Raw genomic sequence first — 12984 nt, forward strand, 5'->3', positions numbered from 1 at the left:
GCCGGTGTTGGACTGGGGTATACAAAGTTAAAAATGACACAACACCAGGTTATAGTCCAACAGGTTTAATTGGAAGCACTAACTTTCGGAGCGCCACTCCTTCATCAGGTGGTTGTGGAGGACACAATTGTAAGACACAGAATTTATAGCAAAAATGTTTGCTATAAATTCTGTGCCTTACAATTGTGTCCTCCACAACCACCTGATTAAGGAGTGGCGCTCCGAAAGCTAGTGCTTCCAATTAAACCTGTTGGACTATAACCTGGTGTTGTGCCATTTTTAACTCAATCAAGTTTGTGAGACATGACTTCCCCCCCACAAAGCCATGTTGACTATCCCTAATCAGTCCTTTCCTTTCCAAATACATGTACATCCTGTCCCTCAAGATTCCCACCAACAACTTGTCCGCCACTGACGTCAGGCTCACTGGTCTATAGTTCCCTGGCTTGTCTTCACCACCTTTCTCAAATAATGACACCACATTAGCCAATGTCCAGTCTTCCGGCACCTCACCTGTGACTATCGATGATACAAATATCTCAGCAAAAGGCCCAGCAATCACATCCCTAGCTTCCCCAGAGTTCTAGGGTGATCTGCAATGTTTGATCTGCATGTCTATAAGTACACATGGTTACACTATAAGTACACTATGTCTATAAGTACATAGCTTCATACACATGGAAACATATCTTCAGTCTAATTTGTCCACACCGATCAGATATTCCAACCAGACTTGGTCCTATTTGCCAGCGTTTGGCCTATACCTCTCTAAACGCTTCCTATTCATGTACCCATCCAGATGCCTTTTAAATATTGTATTGTACTCTCCTCCACCACTTCCTCTGGCAGCTCGTCCCATACACACGCCACCTACTGCGTGAAAAAGGTACCCCTCAGGTTCTTTTTAAATCTTTCCCCTCTCACCTTAAACATATGTCCTCTTGTTTTGGACTCCCTCACTGAGGAAAAAGACCTTGGCTATTTGCCCTATCCATGCCCCTCATGATTTAGATACCTCTGTAAGGTCACCCCTCAGCCTCCGACGCTTCAGGCAAAACGGCCCCAGCCTATTCAGCCTCCTTCCAAAGCTTATATCCTCCAATCCCAGCAACATCCTTGTAAATCATTTCTGCACCCTTTTAAGTTTAGCAACATCCTTTCTGCAGAAGGGTGACCAGAGTTGTATACCGAATTTTAAAAGTGGTCTCACCAATGTCCTTTACAGCTGCAACATGATGTCCCAACTCCTTTACTGTGTTCTGACTGATGAAGGCAAGTGTGCCAAATGCCTTCTTCACCACCTTGTCTACCTGTGGCTCCACATTAAAGGAAATATGCACTTGCAACTCTAGGTTTCTTTGTTCGGCAACACTCCTAACAACAGAGTGGCTTGAATGGGTGAACAGCAATCCCCTGCAATTAGTTTCTATGTTTCGCTTCTTCTCTTCGTTACTCTACGAAGTACTCTGATGTTTGTATTTAGTTCCGAGTATATGCCTGGACCATTTCTGCTACCAACTGAGTCACAACTGATACTTAATATTGTTGACTGTTCAGCTTTAGATCGCATTTACATTTCTTTGAGTGTTGAAGATTAAAAGATTATCTACTGGAATTTTTTTTTCAAACATGTGAGGAGTTGACAAGGTGGTTAGAAAGAAACTGTTCTTATGCTGTGAGGAGCTCAGAGCAATGGGACAGAGGAATGCATTTCAGAAGGGAAGTGTTGAAGCACTTGCTCACACAATCAACAGAATTTAATCATGGCATCAGGAATCTCACCTATTGACTGGAGATCCAGCAATAGTCCCACATTGCTGGCAATGGGCAAGGTATTAAGTGACATTTGCCTCTATCACGTCGAAGTATGAGGGCAGCATATGCATTTGGACACCACCATTTGCAAAGTCCTTGAGCCTCCCTAACCCAGAATGGAAAACTCTCCAAACCACACCGCACCCAACCAGTCCAATTTAAATATCCCCTGCCTCCATACTCACCTCCGGGGAGGGCATTAGATTTTGCCCCTGGTGCAGTGGGGATTTGGCAACTTCCTGTGCACACCATTGCCCGTTTCCCAGCAAAGTACAAAGGCCACATGAGCTGAAAGACTGATATTTGTAGACGTGTGCTGTGTAGACAATGAAGTATTCCGGAAATAGGGCACGTGCCATACAGAGCAGCCATAATCGAATTGTACACTACAACAGGCTGAAGGGCTGACTGCAACACTCCGGTTTCTTTTCCCCTTATGTTTATAGCAATCATTTAATTGAATTGCAGTCATTTCATGTTATGTAAACACGTTTATCCAGTGTACCAAAATAATTTACAATCTGATTCATTTTATGTCTGGTTTAACAGTAGCTGGCAGAGCCTTCAAAATACATATAAAATGTGTAATAATTGTTGCTGTACCTTCTTTGATTCCCTCTAATATTTAATGATCGTCCTTAATTGCAATGATCAGCTTTTACTTCAAATGCGTCCTTCCCACCCTGAGAGGGTACGTTTGCTGAGTACCGATGTTTTGCAAATAGAAGTCTGAAAAGGTGAACCAGCTCCTTTTCCTTTCCTCCAGGGCCTTGAAATTTGCAATAATAAGCATTGTGTTCCCTGGCGTCAGCAGTATGGAGAAAAAAAATAATCCTTTAAAAAGATGATATGTAATAAACTTTGAAAACCAGATACTCTTAGCCAATTCCATGTGAGCAAAACGTCATATTCACAAGGTCACAAGACTCACAGCCAATAAGCAAACACTCACTCAGGATAGAAAATAACCTGTTTCAGCGAGCTGACAATTTTCATAGTGTTAAGTAAACAAGGGCTGCATTCAGGCACTAATGAACAATTAATGAACAAAACTGAAGTGTTGACACGGGGGAGGCTATGTTAAACTGACTGAGGAATAAGCTGTCCTTCACGCATCTATAATGTGAAAAGAATTGCAGCTGAAATCCTTACTTAAAAAAATGAGTTGATCAGTAAAAAAACGTAATGTTCTAAGTTGTCTTTCTTTCAAAAGTAAAGCAGTTTTTGAAGAATGTGTTTTTTGAGGTTGTGTGAGCATTGCTGACTCGGCCAGAAATGGTGTTGCCGATCCCTGAATATCCTTGATCTGAGTGGCTTTTGGGCCATTTCAGAGCCACATGGTCAGCCACATGGTTGTGCATCTAGAGTTACAGGTAGGCCAAACCAGGGATATATGGTCGATGGGTCCTCACAACAGTCAATGACAGCTAAAACATTGTAGCATTGAAAAAGGCCGTTCACTCCACTGAGTCTGTGCTGGTCAAAAACAAAACCTAAGTGTTCTAATACAATTTTCCAAAATTTGACCCATAATCTTATTATCTCAATTGCCTTGACATCACAATTGAGATGGAAGTTTCTGCCTCTACCATGCTTACAGACAGTGACGTCCAGCTACGCAGCACTCTCTGGGTGAAAAATCTTTTCCCCTTATCTCCCCTAAAGCTTCTGCCCTTAAATGTATGTCCCTAGGTCATTGATCCTTCACAGAGGGGAAATATTTCTTCAGGTCTACCCTGTCTATGCCCCTCAATTTTATATATCTCAATCATGTCCTCTATCAGTCTCATCTGCTCCAAGGAAAACAACCCCAGCTTGGTGAGTCTGGCTTCATAACGAAACCTCTTCAGCCAAAGCAATATCCTGATCAATCTCTTGCAAAATCATTGAAGCAGGCTTTCAATTCCAGATTAATTAATTGAATTTAAATTCCAACAGCTGCAATGGGGATATTTGAAACCAAATCTGAAAGCATTTACCTGGGTCTTGGGATAACTCATCCAATGATGTTAAAAATCGCACAACACCAGGTTATAGTCCAAAAGGTTTAATTGGAAGCACATAAAGCTAGTGTGCTTCCATTTAAACCTGTTGGACTATAACCTGGTGTTGTGTGATTTTTAACTTTGTACACCCCAGTCTAACACTGGCATCTCCAAATCATCCAATGATATTACCTTTATGCATCTCTCTCTCTCTCTTGCTCGCTTTTTCTTTCTCTCTCACTCTTTCTCTTTCTGTCTCTCACTCTCCCTTTCTTTCTCTTTCTCTCTCTCTGTTTCTCTCTCTCTATCTATTTATTTGTAAACCAACAGATAAATATTTGACAAATATTTAGAATGCATTTAAAGCCAAATTCAATTAAGGACCTGTTCCTGTTTTACAAGATTCATACTTAGAAACCTTCAAATTTATTTCAAAAGCAATACAAAGGGATAGAGATCCCCCTCTTAGATGTGATGAACATGGTTGGTCAAAGAATGTTTTTAAGATAATTCCTTAAAGCAGTTTGGACCTGACCAGAGAGCTGGTTATATTTGAGTTGGCACTGACAGCATTAATTAATTGCCACAGAGTTAAGAGAACTCTTGGTAGCAGCAACCACGATATGATTGAATTTTACATCCAATCTGAAAGGGAGAAGATGGGGTCTAAAATGTTTCAACGTAAATAAGAGCAATTGTGTGGGCAAAAAGGCTGAAGTGAACTGACATTCTAGGTTGAGGAGTGGATCAACAGAGTCATAATGGCAAACATTAAAGGGGATATTTCAGGATACTCAGACTAACTATATTCCTACTATAATGAAAAAATCTAAAAGGAGTACACAGCATCAGTGGTTAACTGAAGAAGTTAGAGAAAGCAACGCACTTGAGGGAAAAGCATATAATTGGGCAAAAATATATATATTTAAGTATATTTAAGGCTGAAATAGATAAACCCTTGATTACCAGAGGAATCTAGGGTTATGGAGAGAGAGCAGGAAAGTGGACATGAGGAATGTCGGGTCAACCATGATCCTAATGAATTATTGAGCACACTTGAGGGGCTGAATGGCCTATTTCTTATGGTCTTAGGGATGGCAGGTTAGATGATTGGTCAGAATATAAAGAAAGGCAGAGAACAATTAAAAGGTTTGTCAGGAGGAAGATATTAAAGAATGAGAGGAAGCTAGCCAGGAGTGTAAAAACTGATAGCAAGAGTTTCTGTTGACATTTTAAAAGGAAAAGAGTAAATAAATGTTCATCCCTAGATAGTGACAATGTGGAATTGACAATAGATAATAAGGAAATGGTGGGTGAAATGAATGAACATTTTGAGTCTGTCCTCACTGTTGAGTATACAAGAAACATTTTAGAAATAGCTGTAAATCAGGAGATAGAAGGGACGGAGGGACTTACTACAACCTCTCCATAGAACATAGAAAAGTACAGCACAGAACAGGCCCTTTGGCCCACGATATTGTGCCGAGATTTAATCCTAATGTAAAACATAATAACCTAACCTACGCACCCCTCAACTCACTGCTATCCAGCAGTAGCTTAAATGTCTCCAATGACTCAGCCTCCACCACCTCAGCTGGCAAAGCATTCCATGCATTCACAACTCTCTGCGTAAAGAACCTACCTCTGACGTCTCCTCTATACCTTCCTCCTAATATCTCCAAACTATGACTTCGCGTACCAGTCCATCCTGCCCTGGGGAAAAGTCTCTGGCTATTGACTCTATCTAGTCCACTCATTACTTTGTACACCTCGATCAGGTCTCCTCTCTTCCTCCTTCTCTCCAGGGAGAAAAGTCCAAGCTTATTCAACCTTTCTTGATAAGGCAAGCCCTCCAGTCCAGGCAGCATCCTGGTAAACCTTCTTTGCACCCTCTCCAAAGCCTCTGTATCTTTCCTATTGTAGGGCGACCAGAACCATGATTATAATTTCACTAAACAAACTGATGGAGATGTGGACACATCGTCCTGGAGTGTTTAAAGAGGTTGCTAGTGAGTGAATAGATGTGTTGGGGTTAATTTTCCAAAATTCCCTAGAGTCAGGAGATGTTAAGTTGGACTTGAAAGTAGCAAATATAAACCCTCCATTCAGGAACAGAGGGAAAGAAAAAAACAGAAAACTTGTTAGTTTGTCATTGGAAGGTGTCAGAATTGATGGTTAAAGTGATTATAGCTGCACATTGAGACAGAATCAAGTAATAGTGAGAAGACAACAAAAAGGAAATTATGTTTCACCAGGTTATTGGAGTTCTTTAAAGGATTAACAAGTGCTGTGGATAAAGGGGAGACTATAGATGGACAGTATCTAGATGTATTGTACTTGGAATTCTGGAACTCATTTGATAAGATCCCACATAAAAGGTTATTGTGGAATAAAAGCTCATGGTGCAAGACATGGCAAATCAGGACAGATAGAAGATTAGCTAAGAACTTGCTGAGGAACACTGAAACAGTTCACATCCAAAATCAGCAAGATCTGCACAATATCCACATTTTCGGCTGACAAGTGGCAAATGACATTTGTGCCACACAAGTGCCAAGCAATGATTATCTCCAACAAGTGAAGCTCTAAAAATCACCCCTTGACCTTCATGGGATTACCATTGCTGTATCCTCCACTATCAACATCCTGGGGCTTACCATTGTCACCTCCCTGGCTCCTCAAAGCTGGTCCACATCTATGAGGTACAATTCAGGGATATGATTTTATACTTCCCACTTGCCTCAAACAACACTCAAGAAGCTTGATATCATCAGGACAGAGTGACCTACCTTCTGGCTCCCCAAAGCCAGTCCACCTTCAGCGAGGTATAATTCAGGAGCGTTATTGAATACTCTCCACTTGCCTCCACTTTGCAGTATAATATAGGAAATATAATATGGGAGAATAAAAAAAAATGTATTTGTTAAATAACTTTGGAACTCAAAGATGCAGAAGAGTTTAGTTGTTAAGGTAACTGAATGACAACATGTTAATATAGCGCACAATCAAGAAGACTACTGGGATGCTATCCTTTATTATGAGAGGAATTGAGCTTAAAATAATGATGGTATCCTTCGGTTATACAGGACATTGGTAAGACTACATCTTGAATACTACATGTAGTTGGACTCCTTGTGTAAGGAACGATGTAGCCGCTTTGGAGGCAGGTCAAAGGAGGTTTACAGGATCAGTGTCTGTAAAGAGTGGGTTGCTTTATGAGGATAGGTTAAACAGATTTGGCTTGACTTGTTGGAGTTCAGAAGAGTGAGGAGTGATTCCTAACCCTTGATCTGCTCATGTACCCACAGTATTTTATAGCTCATCCAGTTCAGTTCCTGGTCAGTGGTAATCTCCAAGATGTTAATAAGTTTATAGGAACCTGAACAGTCTTTTCAAAGTGGAAACGTGAAAAATATGTTTCCTCTCGTGTGTCAGTCTAGAAATAGGTGAGATTGCTTTAAATTTGGGGGCTCTGCTTTCGGATGCAGATTTTTAAAATTTCTCTCAGAATGTTGTGTGACTTTGGAACTTTCTACCTCAGAAGGTTGTAGAGGTGGGAATCATTGAATGTTTTTAAGGTTAAGGTAGGTAAATTCATGTTTCTAAAGGAAATCAAAGGTTATTGTATGGGGAGATTGTGGAATTTGAAACACTGACAGATGTGTCATGATCTTATTGAATAGTGGAGCAGACTTGAGGGGCTGAATGGCCTTCTGTAGTCAGCCTGTATGAGCCATTTAACTCCCCACCCAATATATAAAAGCATTGAAACATTTATGAACAAGGTCAAGTTTAGGAAGCAAACCACTGTGGATGCTGGAAAACGAAGGCATAGGAAATGCAGGACATTCTCAGCAGCCTTGCACATTATCCACACAGAGTGAGAAATAGAGTTGTTGGTGAAATATAATTGAAGCAGTAGTTTTTCTGCAGCCAACAGCACAGTCAAGAAAATGCCCTGAATCAGCCAATTAATTATTAAAAACTGGCCACTTGCCAATTGGCAGGCAGCTGAGATGTTTACTGACCCTCCCTTTGAGAAACTTTCCCAGTGACAGGACTTCCTCAGGAGCTATCTCAGTTGGCATTTTACCAGCTCCCCCTTCACCCAAGCTGTATTCCCACCAAATGGCAGCTGGTAAAATTCTATCCATGCTTCACAAAATTGATGAGAGGTCCAGGACGGATTGCTGCTGTGGGACTGCAAACCAAGACAGAAAAATGTAGAAATGTAGTTTCCCTCGATTGGAATTTATGAATATTTATTCAGCGTTTCCCATGGTTAGTTGGTACACTGTGTATCATAGGATCCCACCTAGGAGCCAGCCCTTGGACAGTCAGGCTGCTGAGTGCTTTCAGTGCTTTCCTGCTCCTGACCATTGTTCCCACTGCTGTCATTCTCACCAGGATTCTCCATCCAAAGTTCCCCTGGACATGCAGAAATTAGCCACAGCAGGGCTATGTGCAAACTGCAGCCAGTGAGACCTTTATTCACAGCATGTAGTGACGATGATTCATTCTGGCTTAGGAACATTGACTGGCATCACCCATCCTGTTTGCCCACACATAGGTGCCCATTTTGATGGCCATCTTTATGATTGTGTCAAGTACTCCATGTTTGGTACAAGGAAATGCATTTGTAAACATATAAGCGTGTGACTTGCAGTAATCATGGGACCTCCACAGTTAACTGCTTTCACTTTAGACTGAGTGACCATTCCATATTCAAATCCCTGGCAGTGCATTATAACATGTCCAAACATGTTAATTAAAAATAAGTTTCCTTTGAAAGCACTACATGAATCAAAAGGTTCAGTCTGTTGTTGTTAGGGGAAGTTGTTAATTGAAAGAAGAACAGGGATTTAATGCCAAGATTGTCCACGACTACGTTGTTTAGAGAGGAACCATTAGGAAAAATGGTGTGGAAAATGTCAAATCACTGGGTCTCCTACTGACCGAGTGTGTTCCATGTGGCCTCATGGTAATAGGCACCCTCTTCTGCCTTAAGGGCAAATACAAAGTCATTTGGAAGCATCGTCAATAAACAAAAGCTGGCAACTCCTGAACTTGCACCAACACTAAAACATTGTAAGAACCAGAGGTCCACAAGAATGAGGTCCACAATGTGTCAGACATAAAGCAAAACAACTGAAGAGGGGAATTCCAAACCCAACTTCACAGTCAATCTGGAAAGTCTTCACACAGCCACACAATTTCTGAAAAGTGGGATCACAAAAGTCAGCTGTACTGGACTCCTGTGCCTTGACTACAGGGTGTGAGCATCATTGCCACTAGGACTTAGTCAACAAAAGTACAGCCAGTGGCATGTGACTGCCTGTTCAGCCTTTATTGCCTTGCAGGACAGGCCAAACTCACCAATCAAGAAGGCAGCATTCTGACTCATCAATGCTGACACCCTAAGACAAATCCGGAAGATAAAAGATGAGTGGTGGGGAGAGAAAATCTGAGGAGCCCAACAGTTTACTGGCTGAGATGACATTTTTGAAGCCACTTGGCACCATCGACAGACCAAGATCAAATGGACAAAATTCCCTTCAGTCACAGGTTATTGTCTCGGTGAACGCTGGGAAAAGTATTTCCAACAACATCTCAACAATTAATCGATAATGGCAGCGTGGGTGAACCACCATTGACAGAGAGGAATAAACAGATGAAAAACAATAAAGCCTGAGGCCCAGATAATTTTGCAGCTGGGCTCTTCAATGCTAGTGGATATTGCTCACGTCCAAATCTATGCGCTCATCCTGTGGAGTGTGGAAGGACAAACGTACAGAATGTCTATTTACTCCAAATCCAATGTTTTCACAGCAGCAAATAGGATTACTGTGGAATTTAAACTTGTGTTTTCAGAAACCTTCCCGTTTACTGAGCGATTTCTGAGTCTACAGTTGGTTCTCCAACAATATACAGTTCTTCAACGTGAATTGGCATAACGCGATTGAAGAATTTAGATCCTTATTTGTAGAACATGAACTTTCCTTATCTGCATTGGCTATAATGCAATTCTGGCCCCATTGGTTTAAATTATGCTGCTATTGCGCAATTTTCATATAACGCAGAATTGCACGGGAACGGAACTATCACATTATATCAGGACCCACTGTATTGTACTTAGGGCCCTGAGGAACTATAGGCTTGGCTCTCTGTTAGAAACAAGTGTTTCTACGGCTTCAGGTGCTCCACTCTACATTCAAGCATTGGAAAAGGCAAGGAAGCATTATTTTGTGAACCCAGCTGTAAGAGAAGTGAACCTGTACTGCTAGCACCATTTTGTACCTTCTCAAACTGGTCCCATAATAACATCTGTGCTCCTTAGAAAACACAACTTGAGGTGGTGGTGTAACATCACTGCACTGCTGATATTTATGCTGTATTAATACCCGTCTCATCCTTTCCTCCCACTCGAAAAATATTGCAATCTCCTAAACCACCTTTGTGTTACTGAGACACCCCATTTGATTGATACGGCAGTGGTAGAACAGCTGGTTAAACTCCGTCCCATTGTTGGCCCTTCCTTTCTGGCATCACGCGGTATTGTTATGCCAACATGAAAAAACTGCGGAAAGAAAGATGAAGTGAAATTCTAAAGCATTTGATGGCACTTTTATGTCACACACCTTGGGAAGATTGCTCGGCTGCCACTGATTTGCAAGATTAATCTGTTTTCCCTTTTCAGACAATGCAAAGAGCAACAATAATATTTTGGCCATAAAGATGTGTTTGTTTAGTAGTAGTCTATGGTTCCCGGCAGATATTGCTAGACTCGATCACAGAGGCAGACGTTAATCAGCAGAAGTTCAAGGTGTGTTTGAAAGATGGCTGCTCAGAGCTTGACCTTGTCTTCTATTGTGTTGTCTGCCACAGGAAGCAATCCTGCAGGATTTATTGTTCTGCCTGTAACATGTGTGGCCTAGTTGTGATATTTAGATTCTCGTGGGTGTGTACTGACATAAATAAGCAGATTATGCTTGCCAAGTGAAGGCTATATTTCAAGGCTCGAGCCTGCTCAGTATCTCTACTCACGATCCAGTTCTTGTCACTTAGTGACCACATTTCTGCCTGTTTCATTCACTCTTCCATTGGCAGAGCCAATATCTGTTGCCCATTCCTATTTGCCCCTGAGATGGTGGTGCTGAGTTACCATCTTGAATCTCTGCAGTACGTGTGGTGTAGCTTCACGGACAGTGCTGTTACGGAGGGAGTTCCCGAATTTTGATCCAGTGACAATGAAGGAATATTTCCAAGTTTGGATGGTGTGTGGCCTGGAGAGCAACTTGCAGGTGTTCCTGCATATCTACTGACTTTGTTCTTCTAGAGACAAAATGTGGGTTTGGAAGGTGCTGTTGGTGCAGTAGTGAGCTGCTGCAGTGCATCTTGTATGCCTTTTACATTGTACACAGCTGCGCACAGATGAAGAGTGACTGTTGTCATCGATGGTAGGCGTGCTGATTAAGCAGGCTGTTTTGCCCTGAATGAGCCACACACATTCAGGTCCATCAAACTGCTGACTAGGGACTTCTACCGGGTGGACCCAGCTTAAAGGAGTCAAGAGTGAGTCACTTGCTGCAGAATGTAAAGCCTCTGACCTGCTCTTCCAGGTACAGTATTCATGTGGCTCATTCAGGTCAGTTCTTGATCAAAGGTAACCTCCAGGATATTGACAAAGTGAGAGATTCAGTGATAGTAATGCCATTGAATGTCAAGGAGAGCTGCTTAGGTTCTTCATTTATTAGAGGAGTGCAATTTAACTCCCTATCTCTAAATATAACTTGACCTTTTAGCAGTCCGAGTTCATTCTGGTCATTTCTTCAATCATCCTTAGATGGTGATTCTATCCGTAGTGAAAATTCAAAATTCTTTTGACCCTATCTTGACTTGTACAAAATCCTTATTGAACTACACTGGGCCCCAGTCAAACCAAGACCCATTTGTAAAATATTTCTTGTCACATCCCTCCACGACCTCGTTCTTTCTTATCTCTGTGATTTCTTCCAATCCCACTGCCCTCTGGGATATCTGTGCTCTTGTAATTCTAGCCTTACCAGTTATAATCACTCCACCACTGTTGGAAATGCCTTCAGTTGTCTTGGTCTCTAGGTTTTGAAGTACCCTTCCAGATCTTCAAGTCATTTTTCTCTTTAAAACGCTCCCTAAAAGCTACCTCTTTGAGCTGTTTTGTTTTATGTCTCTGCTTTATAAGGTGCCTGGGGAGCACCTTTGGTTGTTTAATCACAATCACTATGTAAATATAAGTTGTTGTTTGCAGCTTCCATCTCCACTTTTGCAGCTTCCATAGCCGTGCCCTAACGGTACTTAATGTTGCTGTTTGTACAAAAACAAATGGAAGCAGCATCTTTACCATCAATATCAGGTCCTCGGTGCAGCCTGGGAGTGCTCCTGAAAATGACAGAGGTTACGTCGGATGTAGGTGGGGAATTCAAAGCAAGAGATGTCACTTCAGACACTCATCACGTATGCCATTCAAAATTCATTTCCATTGACTTCAATACAGCTGCGTATTGGGCATGTGTTTCACCGACAAAAAAAAGGTCAGCCGCCCCTGTCATGTTGAGATTCACCCCTGATGTGTACAATGAATGTTCAAATTGCACACGCAAAATATATTTTGAAGCCTTGCCCAATTTATTGAAAGAAAGAACAAACTTGCGTCTTTCACAGGAATTAGTTAGTTAGTATTAATAGAGTCATACAGTCCAAGAGCGATGAGGTGATGTTGAACTTGTAATGGCCTCCTTCTGCTCATCACAATTCTGTGATTTGCATTCACATTTGACACATGTTCATTCATGTTGTGAAGGTCAACAAGGCAGCAGACTACCACACAGCAAAAAGGAAGGTCACCAGTTAATTTGTTTTGGCAATGCTCCCTATGGGATAAATGTTGGCTGGGCCAACTCCCCTACTCGCCTTTGAATAATGAGCTCTCGCAACAGATGAGTGAGTCCACATCTCTCGCTCCATAGGTGGGACCGCCAACAGGGCAGCACTCCCTCACTGCTCTCTGGCTCCTTTGTGAATATATTATTGTGAGGCTTGAACCCACAGCCCTCTAAGTTGCTTGTAGCTAAGCTATGTCACAAAGTGAAACTTCTTGTAAGGTGCACAATGATCAAGGCAGAAATCTCTGAGCGCATAACTAATT

The 12984-nt window shown here is 41.8% G+C and overlaps 1 protein-coding gene and 1 long non-coding RNA gene across 2 annotated transcripts in view; one reads left to right on the forward strand and one right to left on the reverse strand.

Moving 5' to 3' along the window:
- LOC148152000 (uncharacterized) overlaps nt 1-2467 on the reverse strand; it is a 60167-nt gene extending 57700 nt beyond the window's left edge. The window contains exon 1 of the long non-coding RNA XR_015750975.1: nt 2419-2467. This is a non-coding gene — a long non-coding RNA (uncharacterized LOC148152000). The remainder of the gene's footprint in view (nt 1-2418) is intronic.
- vegfc (vascular endothelial growth factor c) overlaps nt 1-12984 on the forward strand; it is a 236248-nt gene that overhangs the window by 59384 nt on the left and 163880 nt on the right. The window lies entirely within an intron of this gene.

This window comes from Chiloscyllium plagiosum, unplaced genomic scaffold (genome assembly GCF_037043375.1).
Source record: "Chiloscyllium plagiosum isolate Xiang-an unplaced genomic scaffold, Cpla_swu_hap1 HiC_scaffold_2, whole genome shotgun sequence".
Taxonomy (NCBI): Eukaryota; Metazoa; Chordata; class Chondrichthyes; order Orectolobiformes; family Hemiscylliidae; genus Chiloscyllium; species Chiloscyllium plagiosum.